A 6000-nucleotide genomic window follows, 5' to 3' on the forward strand; every position below is an offset into this window, starting at 1 on the left:
TCGGCCTGCTTAGAGGAGGTAGATGTCCATTCATGAATACTGGTTACTGTGGCCCCAAGCAGTGCTAACTCTGTCTTAGCTCAGCCAGCCAGCTTTGCAGAGCCATTTCCTTCACTGGGGAGCACCAGGAGCTGCCAGAGCACCCATAGGGACAGCAGAAGGGCCTTCAGAACTTCATGGATATTCGCAGGAAAAAAAAATGAATATTAATACTAAGCATTGAGATAAACAGCTATGCCACATTTAAAGGATGCTTTATTTACTCTACGGATTTTTAATTATAAAATCAATGAAGTGTTAATGATTTCAAGCATTACTTCAGCTCACTGGGAGTTCCAAACAACTTTTTTAGTCCGCGGCATAAATTCCTAAGTTGCTCAGTTTGACCAATTTGTCAAGACAATTTCCATTAGTAAATATGAATATTTAATGAAAGGGAAAACTGACATGAGCAACTTCACTTAAGCGACTAATGACTTACTGGAAAACAAGAGATACATTAATGTGCTGCTTGATTAGAAGTATCTGCAGAGCGCAACAATGCGAGTATCAGCAAAATCCTCCCTTGCCCTTCCTGTCCCAAAGCACCCAGGCCTCTGAGCAATGGCAATTTGCTCTCACAGAAGTGAGCTGGCACCAGACCCCAGGCTGCGCGCAGCCCGCTGACACCCTCCCACCCAGAAAGGCCTGTGGGGTTCGGGGGCTTTGTGAGCTCAGATTGCAAAGCAGGCTGCGTGTGCCCGGAGAGCACCCGGCCACTGCACACACTGCATCTGCAACGGGTCTGATGAATTCAGATGGAAGGCTGATGAACAACGAGCAGCTCCACCACTCGAGGAAGAAGCCCACTCTGTGCAGTGGGAGCTCTCTTCCCACTGACCTCCCTCTGCCACAAATCTCTTCTGACAGGCACTCACAATTACTAAAGTGAAAAGCTGTTTCCTTTCGTCACTATCCCCATAAAACACACTGACTCTCTTAATTACATGCTCAGTTGTTTTCCAAAGGCTCTACCCATGCATGTAGGCAATAATTCAAGCTCCGAGGCAAGGCACCATGTAACAGAGCAAGAGCAGCACAGGCAGATGGAAACAAATGTCACAGAGCGCAGCAGGAGGGGGGGGTCCAGCAGGTCCCCATTTCCCAGAGCATCTCCTGCACCCCCAGAACATCAGTCACAGGGCCCTGGGGGTCAGCTGGGGGCTGCAAATGCCCATCACCGCTCAGAGCCCCAGCCAGCACCACCACACACAGCCTGGGACGGCCGACCAGCCTGGCAATGGGAGCTCCTGCCAGCTTCCTATGACCCACAGCCCCCAGCATCTCCTCCTGCAGCTCCTCAAGGCACTGAGCCACTGCTGGCAGCAGTCAGGGCCGTGTGTGGCTGTGCACCCAGTGGGCCAGCCCAGCAGTGGACACAATGAACCACGGGCACCATGGCTCGTGGGCTCCACAGTCCCAGCCCTGCTGCTCCCTGGTCTCCCCGCAGCACTAGCAGTGTGCCCACCACACCGTGCTCAGCAGAGCATCAGCAATGCTGTGAGACTGTTCCCTGCAGCTGTCTGCTTGCGAGCCCCCAAACATCCCACAGGGCTGAAACCATCTCAGTTTCATACAGTTTGCTTTGGGGGTTGTTCTCTTCCAAGCATAAACAAAAATGCAGGCAGTTGAAGTTGGGTTGAGTGATGCTTCTCCTTACAATGAGGAGAAAGCTCCTTCTCTCTCCACAGGCTGTGCCAATTTGACACCCAGCACCAGCACAATTCCCCACTGGTGCCCACCTGTGGTGCAGGAGCTCAGGGTTTTGTTTATGGGCATCCATTCACTGAGTTACCTCAGGTCTGAACTGACCACCCACCCATCCTCAGTAGGGGAGGAATGTCTGTGAGATCTTCCCACACACACATGCCTACAGCAAATGAAGTTAATCACAAACCATTACAATTAACAAAGCAGAAATACTATGTCAGAAATTATCAGAATTCTGTTGAATTCAATGTTGATTTTCCCTTCTAAATACAGAAGATCAAGCCCACTCTGTTACTTCTGACATCATGGAAAGAAGGAAAAAGCAGTCAGAACACAAATACCCAGCAGTGCCTTCATTTTGCCGTGGGATGAAGCCCTGTGCCAGTCCAGCACCTCCACGCCTGTGTGCTGGAGAGCCAAAATGAACTCAGGCACTCATCCACGCAGTGAGCTCCCCATCCCAGAGCTGGGAGCCTCGGGCAGCGCAGGGCACACTGCCATGCCAGCCATGTGGGAGCAGCCCAGGGTCAAAACGTGATCGGAATGTCAGCGCCAAGAAAGGCACCAATCGATCCGTTCCGCACCAGTGGGATGGGAGCTGTTAGCCCGGCGCTCACCCGGGGTGAAGTATTTTTGTCTGGTTAAAGGAATGCTTGACTGAACTAAAAATCTTAATAGATAATCTCTGCTGAACGTTTTTGTGCAGTAATTCAGGAACATCAAAAGCATGCTAGCCAACCCAATTTTACATGAATTTGATATGGATTTACTTGTGGCAGAGTTTGTTTGAAGTCTGCAGCGAGACACCTTCATACTCTCTCACCCCAAAGCATCCTTTTTCTATATTTCATGGTAGATTTGAAAAAAATAGAAAAATCTGAACAAAACAAAACCAAACCGAATAGGAAAAACTAAGAAGCCATTAAAAATGATTCCTCTGCAAAGCACAACAAATATGTATTATATATATGCACACACATACTTGTGTATATATATCTCTTGCTTTCCACATTCTGCCTTTGGTCTCCAGTGTTTATAAACCCTCACCCCAGCTGACTTCTATCTGGCCTGATAACCTGTGTGTTCGTTGCAACAGAGCTCAGCGGTGGCTGCACTGAAGGAAGAGGAAACAGAAAACATTCCCCAGTTCTGAGCAGAAGATGAAAGTGAAGAACTGTTTTCCCACGTTAGTTCACAAAGATGCATGTCCATATTACCTACCAATCTAGCAGCCTGCCATAAAGTTTTCTTCCTTATCACTCAACACCCAGCACAGAAAAGATTTACTTCTACATACATTAATGGGATCAACTTAAACCTTTCACCTTCCTGAAGGCACAGTTAGCAGCAGAGAGAAAGCACGTGCACAGTCACATATTAACAGAGAGAAAGAAAAACAAAATCAAACCTTTTTCCTTCTGCTGCACCTCCAGAGTCTTGACAACATTCTCCTCTCTAAATTCACTCTAGGGTAATTTTGGAAGGAGCAAGGAATGAAAAGGAAGCAGCTTCCCTGCAGCACACAGTCACATCAGCTGGTCGGTGATCACAGCTCTCTTTCCAACTTCTTTCATCATTAGAGAGAAATGTGGGGGGGTTTGGGATGGGCCCAGGTGGGAAAGCTGCCTGGGTATGTGGCAGGGGGGCTCCCTCAGCCTCAGTATGGGTTTGGTTGGTTTGTGTTTCTCTCTCTGATAACTGAGGAATCAATATGAAAGAAACCTGTTGGACAAGCCACCAGAAAAAGACAGCCTTTCCCAATAGCCTCAATGCCTTGCAGCAGTAAGATGGATCCCTGCCTTCACCTGACTCTTTGCCTAATGGCACATGTGTAACAGCACCAGGACCAACATAATGAAAGGATGTTACAAAAAGAAGAGTGCTCACCATCTCTGAAGATCTAGGCTCACAAAAAAAACTCCACAAAGGAGAAATCTCCAGCAAGAGAAGGCAGCCAGCCCTTAAATGAGGTCTAGGAGTGGTAGAGCCTGGCTCTATTACATTCACCTGTGCTCTCAGGACTGGCTGGGTCTTTTCTCCAGGTGCTCAGTGAGTGTTTGAGGCCCTGACTCATCAGTTCCCATACACAGGTGGGCTGGCAGCTCTCCTGCCCTCTCTTAATTTCCCTCCTAAAAACACATTCTGAAATACAGACTTCTGCAACAGTCTGGTACCACAGCTCTGCTAAAATGCAACAAAGGCGCTGGCGGAAGCTACAGGAGCTGCCAGTTTCATGGCCCTGCTCACGTCTGCAGCCACTCCACCACCTGCTGCTCATGGATGGACTCCAGGTCCTGCATAACTGCATCTCGCTGTGCCTACTGGAGCTGTGTGGGCAGATGGAACCTGCAACTTCAAACCACTCTTTTTGTGAGGTTGCTGGAAACTCAGGACAACTCTACAGGCGATTCCTGCTCTTCCTTCTGTGCCATGCACCTTGCAGCAGCTCCCTTCGCATCCAGGCTTGGCATTGGATGCAGCCCATCAGGTTGCACAGCTTGCACTGTGCTTATCAATACATGGGATTCAAAACCAGCACATTGGCACAAACCCAGCTCCTTATTTTAAGCCTCTGATCACCAGAAGTTTACATGGTATAGTGCAGAAGTACTACTTCAAATAAACTCAACCTCTTCATTATTGGCCCTTGCTACCAGGAACGAGGGATCTATTTTTGATAAGAGAGAAATCAGCTGACCTCATGTTCAAAGGGAAGGGAGGATAAAACTCATGCCTGTTTCTTGTCTGTGGGCAGGAGGTAACAGAAGAGCTGAGGGCAGCAGGGTACTGGCAGCACCCATCCCAAGCCCTGGCCCTGCAGACCAGCGTTCCACCTCTAACAGCAGCTTTTCACGCTCACATTTTCACCACAGGGCTGCAAAGCATCAGTCAACCCAAATAAACGTTAACTCTGCTCCTCTGGGTTATTTTGCAAACAAGCCTGTTTTATGAATGCTAGAAATAAAGAGAAACTTCATGGCTCTCCCAGGACTGCAGTCTGGCACGTCTGAGCAGAACCACCAGCTCTCACAGCCGCACTGTTCACTTCCATAGTTAACCCACAGATGTTTAAATCTTGGGTCAAACGGGAAGGACGTAGCTGCTCAGAATCATAAAACCAAGTCCTAATTAATAAGCCCAGCTGCAGGGTGGACTTAATATCAGTTCTCACCTCCTTCATAGCAAGGTGGTTATGAGAGAGGTGGAAGAAGGGAAAATACAAAAACCTGCGCACTCAGAAGTGCACCCAGAGGACCAACACTGCGTGCCTATTCCCGACTCTGCAGCAGAGCATCTTTCCTGTTACACATCACACACTCTGTGTAACCTCAGGTCACCGATTTCGTAACAGCAAGTTCTGCTGGTAGGGAGAAAAAGGCGGAGGGTGGTACAGAAACCTCTTCAGCTTTGAGTGGGGAATGAAAGGGGGGGGTCTGGTTAGGAGGGGGAAGCAGAAATAATAGCAGAGCATCTCGTGTCAAATGCAGAAACCATATTTATAGTTTCTGAGAATAGAGCAAAGGAGCGAGCACACAGGACTCCATAACTCACTGCTGGAATTAGCCTCTTCAGCAGGTAAGTGATGGAGACAACTGGAGTTGCTACTCCCCCTGTACATCCCCTCCTTTTTTTTTTTTATGAAGAAAAAGCTCCCTGTCTCAGGAACCATGCAAGAAAAGACAATTTAGGCCTGAGAACTGATAAATATTCCTGTATTTCTGCAAAGTGCCAGCGGCCTCACTGAGTGTTGTTGTAAGTCGGCACGCATGGGTGGACAGCAGTGAATCAAAGTGCCCCCGGCGCGCAGTTAGCAGCCACCCCTCGCTGTGCCTCCTGCTGCAGCCATTTGTGCAGCCACGGTATTAAAAATGTGTTTCCTGGACCCGCTTTACACTGAATGCCCTGGAGACAACTGAATTAGTGGAAATGCAGGCTGTGTTGTCATACCATAAGTAGTTCAGGATGGAGTTGCCTGACTGCGTTTCCCCAGTGAGCTCTTTACATCTATCTGAGCTGATTGATTTTCAGTCAGTTTTCTGTGGGATGAGTTCAGATTCCCCAGGCTCAGGTATGTGGAAAGAACATGTAAGTTAATTCACTAAACTACACAGTAAATCCAGCCACAGTCTCTTCAGGAAATGCAATGTATGTAATGAAGACTAAATGGACTTTGCTCTGCTTACTAAAATTGTTTTCAGAGACGTGCCCGATCCACACTCAGATTTATGGGCGTGCTGGGGGCTGCACAGC

General features: G+C 48.3%; 1 long non-coding RNA gene across 1 annotated transcript in view; it reads right to left on the reverse strand.

Moving 5' to 3' along the window:
• The window catches only part of LOC116232263 (uncharacterized), a 34108-nt gene extending 30478 nt beyond the window's left edge, over nt 1-3630 (reverse strand). The window contains exon 1 of the long non-coding RNA XR_004167640.2: nt 3158-3630. This is a non-coding gene — a long non-coding RNA (uncharacterized LOC116232263). The remainder of the gene's footprint in view (nt 1-3157) is intronic.
• Between the last annotated feature and the right edge of the window lie 2370 nt (nt 3631-6000).

Source organism: Phasianus colchicus, chromosome 15 (genome assembly GCF_987193195.1).
Source record: "Phasianus colchicus chromosome 15, bPhaCol1.hap1.1, whole genome shotgun sequence".
NCBI lineage: Eukaryota > Metazoa > Chordata > Aves > Galliformes > Phasianidae > Phasianus > Phasianus colchicus.